Consider the following 11161-nt stretch of genomic DNA (forward strand, 5'->3'; position numbering starts at 1 on the left):
ATAGTGGGTGGACACCGTCCAGCTGCGTTTTACCCCCGACTCGTGCCATGCATTACTCCAAGTTTGTCCCTTCCTTTGATTGATTACTGATTGAGAGGCTGCTGTGCCTTGTAGACAATCGCATACTGTTTTGAAATAAAGACCCTACTCACCGTCACCGCATCCTGTTTTAGCTGAGTCAAGCCTTCCAGAACACAGTTAGCATTGTACTGCTTTTTAATTAATCAAAACAAGGGACAAACTCGGGGTAATGCAATTACCTGTAACTAATTGGAACATTACTTCTTTGCTTAATTATCAATTGAGATATAGCAAGCAATAAGGAGACCCGGACAACTGAATCACCGTGCTCAAAATAAATGTCCTTTTATTCAGAATCTGGTTGTGTTAAATTCTCTTGATAGATGTGAGAACCTTTGACCCCAAACCGTCCTCTACCTCCAACTCTTGCATCACTCTGTAATGTTTCACACAAAGTTAGAGGGGGTGGTCCATGTTGCGGCTCTACATAGTTCTGATTTGGACGAACCCTGCAATTCTGCTTGGGAAGTAGACAAGCCCTAGTTCACCTTCCCGCAATTCCTGCTGGAAGAGGAACACCAGCCTCCCGATATGCCAAGGCAGTTGGGCACACCCACCTAATCACCATCACCCGCTAACTTGAGTATAATCATAGTAGTGATCAGGAGGGAGGAAAAGGACCAGGGGAGGAAGCTGTCAGAAGAGGCCACTCCCTATTTATCCTCATTGCCACTGTCAGAAGAAATCAGGCAGAGCTAAGCTTTGCTGGCTCCAGTAAGACTTCTGTCACTGTTTTCCTCCTCAACGTGACCAAGAACTTTAGAATTAAGGGAAATGTGTGTGTGTAGGGGGGTGCATATAGGAGGCCCTTTGGCCAGCACAAGAAACAGCCTCCTGGGCCACGATTCTGTCTTTCTTGTCGTTGAAGAGAAGCACAGAAAAAGAGCAAACCCAGAACTGGACACCTCCACCTCTAGCAGATCAAGGAAAGTACTTGCTGACTTAGGCAGAGTTCTTTCGAGGTAGGATCTTTCTGCTCCACCTGTCTTCACTCTTATTCACGGCACTCTGGATGAAGACTGCCATTAAGGATGTGATTTTGTCTTGAGCCCACAAAAACAGCTGAGCTGACATACTCAAGTGGGTGGGACACCTCGTACCACTCCGTCTCTGTACAATTGCCCCATATTGTTGTCTATTCTCACAACCACTGCCTTGCCCACTAGATTGATGAATGCCAGTTAGATTTCATCCAGTTGGAAGACCTTATTTATTTATTTGCAAAGTTTTATATAGTGCTGGCTAGCCCCGGAGATATCAGAGCGCTTTGAATGAGGATCAGAGTGTTACAGGTTACATAGTTACATCAATTATTGATTTCAAGTAAGGACATAGGAGAAAATAAAAACACGAGACGCGGGGGAGGGAAGGAAACACAATGGTGCGACGAGGAAAACAATGTCAGATGTCCGGTTGGTAGGTGTCAGCCGAGGGGTAGAACCAGAGTCAAAAACTCCTCTATAGCTGCATAGGACAGCTCCTCCGGGCAGCGGCCAAGGTTGCTCGGGCTCCGAGGTAAGTACAAACAGTTATGGTATCCGCCCAGGGGGCATCATCAAAGTTCTATCAGCAGGCACTGGTCATGGTGTTACTGGGAAGCGTTGTCCGCTAGGTTCTCCAGTTGTCCCCCAGGGTGAAAGTGGTGTGAGTGGAGGTGAAAGGGACAGATTCCAAGGTCGGCAGATTGTAGGACAATCCATTGTTCTTGCCTTCAACCCTCCAGGTGGGGGTGAAGCTGAAGAGGAGTTGTGCCTAGAGACCTGATCCTCATCAGACTTTAGACTTCTATTGCTCCCCATAGCGACAGTTGTAGATTTGATCTTGGCGCCATTTCGGGCAAGCCCGGGCCTGACCTATACTTTGAATAAGCAGGTCTCACTATGCCCCATAATATGCCCCCAGTGTAGAGTGCTGATAATCGGGAGGCCCTTGGAGTGTCCCTGCTGACTTCTATGCTTTGTAGTACTTTCTCGCTGGAGACCTTGTTCTGTTAGTCGTGCACCTTCGTTTAGCGGGAGAAGGTGGTAGCTTCCCCCATTCAAATGTCCCCAGTGGCGGCCATATTAGGGTCAGGCGCACTTTGCCGCTCTGGATTCTCCTCACATCCGACTCCCACGCTGCTTCCTTTATGGACCTCGGGACTCCTGTTTAAAACTTCCCTATCAACTGACCCCTCCCGTGCTACTTCATAAGAGATCTACTCGCTGCGGTGTTGCTCCCGCCATCTTAGTGTCACGGGGCACAGAGGGTGTACACCCGTTGCCACGCACTTTCTTGATGGGCTGAGCTGAGCTGCGCCTGCTGCCTTGCACACAAGTGCAGCTGAGTTCAGAGGTCTGCCACGCTCACTGGTTCCAAGACCGACAGCCTTTACTCTGACACCCACCGGGCCAGGTCCGATCCCCCCAACACTCGGGTGGAAACTGACTAGGGGGCATAGGTCGTTTCACTCACCCCATCCAATTAATGTTAGTACTGGGGGAGGGGAGGAGGCTCTCATGCCACGCGGCCGTCGGGGAATCTGCTCAAGTGTAATCTCAGCTCCTCATTTCTCATTTCCGCTGTGGCCCTATCTCTGCTCCGTCATGGCTCCCGTGGCACCATCTTGACTACCAGCCGGGCGGTCGCGATCAAACTACAACTGCAGCCGCAATTTCCATCCGGGAGCAGTGTGAGTGCTCACAGTCAGCTTCTCACTCGTTCCGCTTCATCGTGCTTGCCTGACGGGGGGCGTCCACTCTCCCGGGAACCGCCTGAAAGCTATAGCAGTGCGGCGGAGCTCCGCAGCTGCACCACCACATGGGAGTTATTTTGCCTTATCTGCTGAGTAAAGGGCCAGTGGCCCTGAATATGATTGGGACCTATCCATGACCCCCCAGCAGTTTGAATATGCCTGTTATTAACACAACTGAAAGCAGAGGGAATAATGAATCTCATTTAGAATGTTTGAATTAAACATCCACCAAGAGAACTCAGTCCTGATTTCCTGGTTCATCAGAATGGTCAAGCTCAGATCCTGCCATGACAGGGACTTGTGTTTAAGAAACTGTCTCATTAACCTTTTCAAACTGAATCTGTCCCACAGAACCAGAAAGATGGCTGCTGCTAGGTTTCCTTGCAGCTGTAACCAAGAGGCCTCTGTTGTATTGTCTACTTTCATGAGATGAGCAATAGGATTCTGGATCTTAAGAGCTCTCTTCTCAGGCAAAGTTACATTTTCTTTGATGTTCTGCACCTGTATTTGATGAAAATCAGGTCCTTTCACCAGAGACTTTTGTTGGTTTAGACAATAAAATACACCTTTTACACTCATGTTTGTTATCTCCCATGATGGCAGTGAAGCCAGCCAGTCATCGATGTAGGGAAGTATAGACACTCCCTCCTGGTGATGAACAGCTATCAAGGGTGCAAGCACATTGGTAAATACCCGTGCAAATTTACTTATCATCGATGGTCCTGCTGGAGCGGGAATCAGTTTAAATAATTCAATAATGAGAATTATTATTATGTTTTAAAGACTTTTTTTTCAAAATGTAAGTTATTCAGGTCTTGAGAAATCTACTTGCCCACTCGCTATGGCAAGTCAGATTTTATCAGTGCAAGCTATTTTTAGGGCATACTGGCCCAGTCTGGCAACAAAGCTTCAGCTCGGAAAGAAGATGTGTTCTTTTCATTTAGAAAGTGAAGGATCAATAAAGACGCCTTTAAACCTTGTTTATCTTGTCACATTTGCGGTTCATTTGAAGGTCAAATGTCTTCTAAATTGATGCATTCTTTTTTGGGGAGATTGGTGTTTACTTTTCTTTCTTGGTGCGCAAGGTTAGTTTTATGAAGTGAACTGTTTTTGACAACTGGGTAGACACACAACATTTAGATAGCTTGTAGATGATATGAACAAGTATTTTGAAATATATTTCAGTAATTAGGAAAGCACGTTTTCCCAAGGGCCTTATGAGTTTGGTGGTATGATGGACTGCTAAACCCACGGTGGTGGTGCGGCCGCACCAGTGGTCCGACCTCCCTATTGCAAGAAGGGCAGTCGGACCGTAATGGGACTGCTGCAGCCACCAGAGATCAGCGATCCCTAGCGGTCTTTAGTAGTTGGAGGCTACTAATAGGTTTGTGGCGCAGCTGCGGCATCACCAAGCATATTAGGAGTTTCTTCACCACCACAATTTTCATGGTAGTGAGCTTGCCATGAAAAGTGTGGTGGCAAGGAAACCTAGGGGGCCCTGTTGCCTCTGCACCAGGGGATGCACACAGGGGACATATGGTGTGCCACACTGTATGCATGCTCCCCCAGTTCCTGCAGCACATAGACTTGACAGTCCATGCCCTGCAGGAACATACAATGGTATCCCCATGGCGGTGCCTTGCTAAGGCTCAACTTTCCGGAGTACTACTTAAGGAGCAAAGATGTTCTTACACCAAACCTATAGCTCCTGTACTGCAGATCTATAAGACAAGAATTAGTGCTTCTATCTTGTATGGTGTGGAGTTTTGAGGATACGGGAATTTGGATTCCTTAGCGGTGAGACACAATACATTTTTAAGATCGGTGGTTGGGCTCCCGCAATCTACCCCCTTGGTTCCATGATATTTAGATCTGGGGTGCCATTCCATTAAAGATGTTGCGCTTTACAGGCTCGTAGTCTACTGGAGGAGACTCTGGGGGACACCTGAGCTGGCCAACTATGCCCTGGCTCTGCTAGAAGTCAGGGATCTTGCTGTTAATAAGAAAGTCCCATGGTTCAGTTGCATTAGAAACATCTTGTGTGAGTTAGGGCTGAGTCGCCTGTGGACTTCGCCTGCAACAAACTCATTTCCAAGGAAAGCTGAACTAAAGGCTGCTTATTGGCAAACCTCAGACGGTTCTCAGTCTCCTCAGGCCAGACCTTGACCAGCTCTTTCCTTGAGAACAAGCTCGAACCCAAACTTGAGCAATAATGGGATATAATTACCTCACCTCGCGACAGGAAATTATTCCATCAGTTTAGAGTAGGCTCATTACCCACCAAGGCCTTTACTTCAAGGTGGTTAAACTCTGACACGAGTAGTAGTAGATGCCCATATGGTCCAGATAGGGTTGAATCTATACCACATATTCTTTTTGGGTGCCCGGCTCACAGCGCCCCTCAGCGATGTTGGCTAAAACCAATCTGTTTCACACTGGGCATTAGAGAGTATAGAGAGGTGTACAGAATTTTAAAAACATCATTAGGCGGCCCAATTATGATAGCAATGGCCACGTTTCTGGGGAAGGTGTGGGTGATTCGGTGGACAGGCGGAAGGTTTAGGTAACCATCTCCACTGTACAGTGTGTGACATTGTTTGACCCCAATTATCATTATTATTCTGAATGATGTATTTTATGCCTTTTAGATGATTTTAATAGTAGTTGGCAAATTTTAGAACTATGTTTTTTATTATATTATTTATTAGTTTTAACGGTGAATGTGATATGTCCTTGCACTATTAAGTTTCATTGCATCGATCATTTACTATGGCCTACCCAGCTTTTACCATGTACTGTGATAACTTTTGTGATTCTTTTAAAATCGAAATAAAGTTTATAAACTGGAAACTGGAAGCTAAGGCTCATGTATCAGCCTTAGCACTGCACCGCTGTAGGCCAGCTGCCGAAGGACTGCCCGACCTGGATTCCAGTCAGAATCAAGAGGGCGGTCTCAATCTGGCTTTGGCAGAGTGGCAGTGGGGTGCTGCCACACCGCCACAGTGATAATAAGGCCTTAGTCTGAAGTGAGATGGAAACAATGATTTTAGATTATCATAGCATCAAACCAAATCAGAATACTTTACTTGATGTTGTAAAAATATTCAATATTTGCTGAAACCTGATGTCCACACATTATCGTTTGTACACTATGTAGTTTTATCAGTAAAACTGAATGTCAGTGGGAAAGTATCTGGCAAACATGCTGAACTCACATATTTTAAGGTGCTCTTGTATGTCATAATGAAGAAAAAGGAGACCTGGTGAAATAAAATCTTTGCCTAGGATCACACAATTTGAGATAAGTTTCTGGGTCAAGCTCATTACACGTAGGTAGAGTAGATTATTCAAGTCACTAGACCTGCTGGTTTGGTAAATTTTTTCTGCTTTTTATAGGCCTGATATATCTTTAATAGTTTTTAATTTATTTATTCGCAATAATGAATCATTTACAGACTTGATTAGAGAAAATGTGTTAATTCAATATAAAAACAAATGCATTATGCATGTTCCATAAAGGAAGAAATCCCTGCTCCAAAGACCGGGACAGAAATAAGGAGTCAGGGAAACCCATAAGGAGTTCGAAGTCGAAAGAGAGTGAGTTCAAGCACAAAGCTCAAAATATAATCAAAAATTAGAATTCAATCAAATCAGGCCCTCCAATAAAGAGAGTTCCAAAAAGCTTTTTAGGCCCAGATGTAGGTAAATGCCATTTACCGATTCATAAATACCGACTCATACCGAATCGGTATTCCTGAATCGGTAAATGGTATGTAGGTAAAAAATCGGTAAAAGATACCGACTCGGTCTGAGTCGGAAACCCAAATCGGCAACCACCGAATCGGAAAAATCCGAATCGGTAAATACCGAGTCGGTGATACGCATGCACCCCTATGGGCCACATGGCCCATAGGAATGAATGGGAGTCACCGATTCGGAGAAATCCGAGGCGGAAAAAACCGACTCGGTATTTACCGAATCGGTATTTATCGACTCGGGATTTTGAAAAACGCCATGTGAGCCTGCCAACCAATCAGGGACAGCCTACACACCCCACAACCAAGGCCCTGTGATTCTAACCAATGAGAGTGAAGCACCCCACCCCAGCACCTGGGTGTGGCCACACCCATGCAGGTGGAAACCAACAGAACAAACATCTTCAGAGGTGAGAGGAGCACAGCATCCAGAGGCAAGCAGAGTGACAGAATGGAGGTACAGGAAGGCCAAAAGGAAGGTTGTGAGCAAAAAAGGAAGACAAAGTTCAGCCAAGAGGAACTACAGGTGGCTGTGGAAGAGATAGTAGCCCACTATCCAAAACATTTTGGGAGGCAGTCTCTGCATGTTGCAGAGACTGTGAAAAGGAACACTTGCATAGCAATTCAGGCTAAAGTCAATGCCATAGGTGTCACCCACCGGGATATAGAGGACATCAAGAAGAGGTGGTACGACCTGCGAATTGTGACAAAGAAGAAGATTGCTGGCCAGAAAAAGGATGCTGGTCTGACTGGAGGTGGCAGGAACAAAGCACCCAAACTTACACCGATAGAGGAGCTAGTGGAAAGCACCATGAAGCAGAATGCATCCATGGGATTGGAGACCTGGATAGCACAGCAAAAGCAACCAAAAAACAAGGTAAGAGGCATGTTCCCACATCCACCCCCACCAACCCCAACCCCTACCCCACTGTGTACACTCATCACACTGCAGATGAGCTCATACTCACTGACAGCAATGCATCATGGTAGACGTAGTCATGTAAACAGAGATGCAAGGTGTGCAGACTATTTTATTGAGAGACACACACACATGAACAACAACATTGACCCTATGTCAATTTGTTTCTACAGGAGAGTCCTCACGCAGTTCTGTTCCACCGAGGGAGGAGAGTGCAGCACCAACTAAGAAAGGGGATAAAGCAAAGAGGAAAAGTTGTGAGAGTGCAGTTGAAGGAGGAAACGATCACACCCAGGAGCCATCAACTCCTGTCCGAGCCACAACACCTGTCCCACTGTCCCCTCTGTTGTTCGGATCACCTGAGCTCACAAACACACCCATACCAATGTCCAGAGGGTCCTTGCCGGAAGGGGAAAGTAGGCATGCGGAGCCCCCGCATAGCATCCTGCAGACCTCTGAATCAGAGGGTGAGGAAGGTGTGCCCCAAAATAGTGCAACAGTGGCTGACAGGCCAAGACCAACAATTCCAGCAGCAGGCGCTGCACACACCAGTGTCCTTGGCAGGAGGGCACATGAGGGTGGGGAGGGCCAGGAAGGGGGGAGCGTCTTCTGCGGCCTGGAGGGCACAATGGTAAAAGTACAGCGCCAGCAGGCCAAATCAATGCAAGCCATGCATAGGCAGGTCCGTTGTATGAACACCAAAATGTCCAACATGGACAAGGGCATAAGCCAAATGGCATCTAGCCTGGAGCAAATGGCAGAAGGGATCACAGACATTTCGACATACTTGGGAGTCCTGTCGGACAAGTTAGACAGGGATCATGTTCAGCGTGCCAAGGAACATCAGTACATGCGCCAACATACTAAGGCCATGAACAGGTTTGCTAACAATACAGCTCTCCTCTGCAGACGCTCAATTTTTATGCAGGAAGCATTAGTGCACTGCTGCACAGACTTAACACGGGGCATGGGTAGAGGGACCTCTGCGGTGGAGCAGATGCTGAACTCCAACACAGTCAATGCTGGTGACACGGGTGTGGAGGAGACTGAGGGGTCAACCAGCAGGAGTGGCTCTAGTACGCCTGTACAGGAGGTGCGCAGGAGCGGGAGGCACAACCAAGCTGAGTCAGGCACCAGCAGGGAATTGGAAGGTCAGGCATCAAAATCCTGCAATGTAGTGCGAGGACGCAAGCACTGACCTATGTGGAAGATTGACTCTACTGCACACAGTGACTGGAACTGAGAAGGTGCAGCCAGTGACATTCACGTACATTCATGGATCCTCTTCAGTTGTTACAATGATGATGTAGTGCTGATTAAACTACACATGTCATATAGTAAACCTGTGTATGTGTCATACTTTACCTAGAAATAGCGTTGTGTTATATCTGTCCGTCTCATTCTACCATCTAGTGCTGCTGGTCCTGGTGCCTGGGGCTCTGCACGTTCTTGGTCGTCATCTATGTCCTCATGATGGGTCATCTCAACCTCTGTGCCTTCCTTGGTAGCAAGATTATGCAAGATGGCACAGGTCACTATTATTTTGCAACACAGGATGGGGGTGTACTGTCGCACACCTCCACTTTTGTGGAGGCACCGGAACCTGCTCTTCAGGAGTCCAAAAGTTCTCTCCACTACATTGCGGGTGGACCTGTGTGCCACATTGTATCGCCTTTCTGGTCTGGTGGTTGGGTTCAGGTACGGTGTCAGCACAAAGGAACGTAGGGCATATGCACTGTCACCTGGGAGTGAACAAGAGGTACATGAGTTACATTCACATTGCACATTTAGATGAGGTCTACTTGAGGGTGTGTACAACTTTTTCACCTAGCAGATATCCATCTCCAAAATCTCCATTCAATAGCCTGGTGTATATTCCGCTGTTCTGGAATATGTAGGAGTCATGCGTGATACCAGGGAATTTGGCAACTATGTCAATGATGGTGTTCCCTGCATTGCATATCACCTGCACGTTGATGGAGTGCGTCATCTTGCGGTTTCGGTATATGTGTTCGGTGGCTGCAGGTGGGCATAGGGGAATGTGGGTGCCATCGATGCAGCCTATCACATGCGGGAAGTGTGCCAGTACATAGAAGTCTGTTTTAGTTTTGACAAGTTCCGCAGGTGTGTCAGGGAACTGTATGTAATGTCCCATTCTCTGAGTCATGACATCCAGGAATTTCCTGAAGAAACGGGACAGACAGCTCTGGGATACACCTCCTACTGCAGCTATCACACTCTGGTAGCTCCCAGAGGCAAGCAGGTGTATGCTACACAGCATCTGGACATGGGGAGGGATGGCGTGGGCCCTGGGTGTTGGATGATCCAGGTATGGGTGGAGGTCCCTTATTATGTCCATGATGGTCCTGGGGTGCAGCCTGTACCTCTGGAGTATCTCAGGCTCAGTCAATTGGAACAGAGTGATCCTCTGCCTGTACACCTGCTCCTCCCTTTGCCATACCCTCTAACCTGCAGCCTGTAGCCTTCGCCTCCTCGCAATCACATAGAGTGCCGCCATTTTGCCAACAGTGTTGCATTTTGGGTCCTTTTTATAGCCTGCACCTGGTTACCACCTGCTTTCAGTCCATGGTAATTACCGACTCTTAAATACCGATTTTTGTTGAAATCGGTATTTTTTTCCTTTCCTACATCTCGATGGGGATTTTTTCCGATTTCCTATTTACCGATTCGGTAAATAAGGACTTGGTAAATAAGGTGTCGGGGAATACCGACTCGGTAAATATGTTATCGGTAAATACAGAATCGGTATTTTACCGACTCATATTTTCCGATTCGGTACATTTTAGACACCTACATCCCGTTTTCTAATTACCGGTCGGTAACGGCCGATTTTACCGATTTAGGGCCGTTACTGACCGGTATTCGCCTACCTACATCTGGCCCTTAGTGTCTACAATCCTTAATGCGCAAGGTAAATCAGGAGAGCAGAAGCAATAGCCAACTGCAAAGGCAAAACGGGTAACATGACAAGTATGGATCCGGGATAAGAAATCTGAATGAGAATATAACAAATGTCTGTGAGTGGGTGGGTGTTATCCTATTCTAGGAACATGTATGCTTATAAATGACTAAAATATTTGGTGCAGTCCATGTTGCATCTTCTCCTCTCCTCCAGTCATTGTTCAGGGTTTTCCTGGAAACAGGATTACTCATCTTCCCAGACTGAGAACATAACCTTTCAGACTGTAATCTCCAAGAGTGCAACTTTGTTTTATTATACTAGACTACACATAGGCTATTACATCGACAATGGGCTTTCTCACAGATGTGGCGACATCTTTATCTTTCTAATAGTATAAATTGTATGTTAGCTAACAGTGGCTAAGCAGAAAATGAAGCATCTGCAACAAAGTGAGAACATTATTAGTTCGCTGAATCAACCTTTGGAAATAAAACAAGTACGTTAGAAAAAGGTCAACTACAATTTAGTACATTGCTTTTCATTGTGATTCTTCTTCTTAATTCTATTAAACAATTAATTTCTACACTAACTTTATCTCCTTCCTACATAAGCAGAAACATTCTGTTGAGTAATGTCAAACATTTATTTAATAATGTGATCATGGAAAGGTCAAGAATTAAAGCATTTATTCATTTGTCAGTATTTCTAGTTAAATACTTGTTTAGCAGTGCTACATTAACATGTAGAGA

This window comes from Lissotriton helveticus, chromosome 9 (genome assembly GCF_964261635.1).
Source record: "Lissotriton helveticus chromosome 9, aLisHel1.1, whole genome shotgun sequence".
NCBI lineage: Eukaryota > Metazoa > Chordata > Amphibia > Caudata > Salamandridae > Lissotriton > Lissotriton helveticus.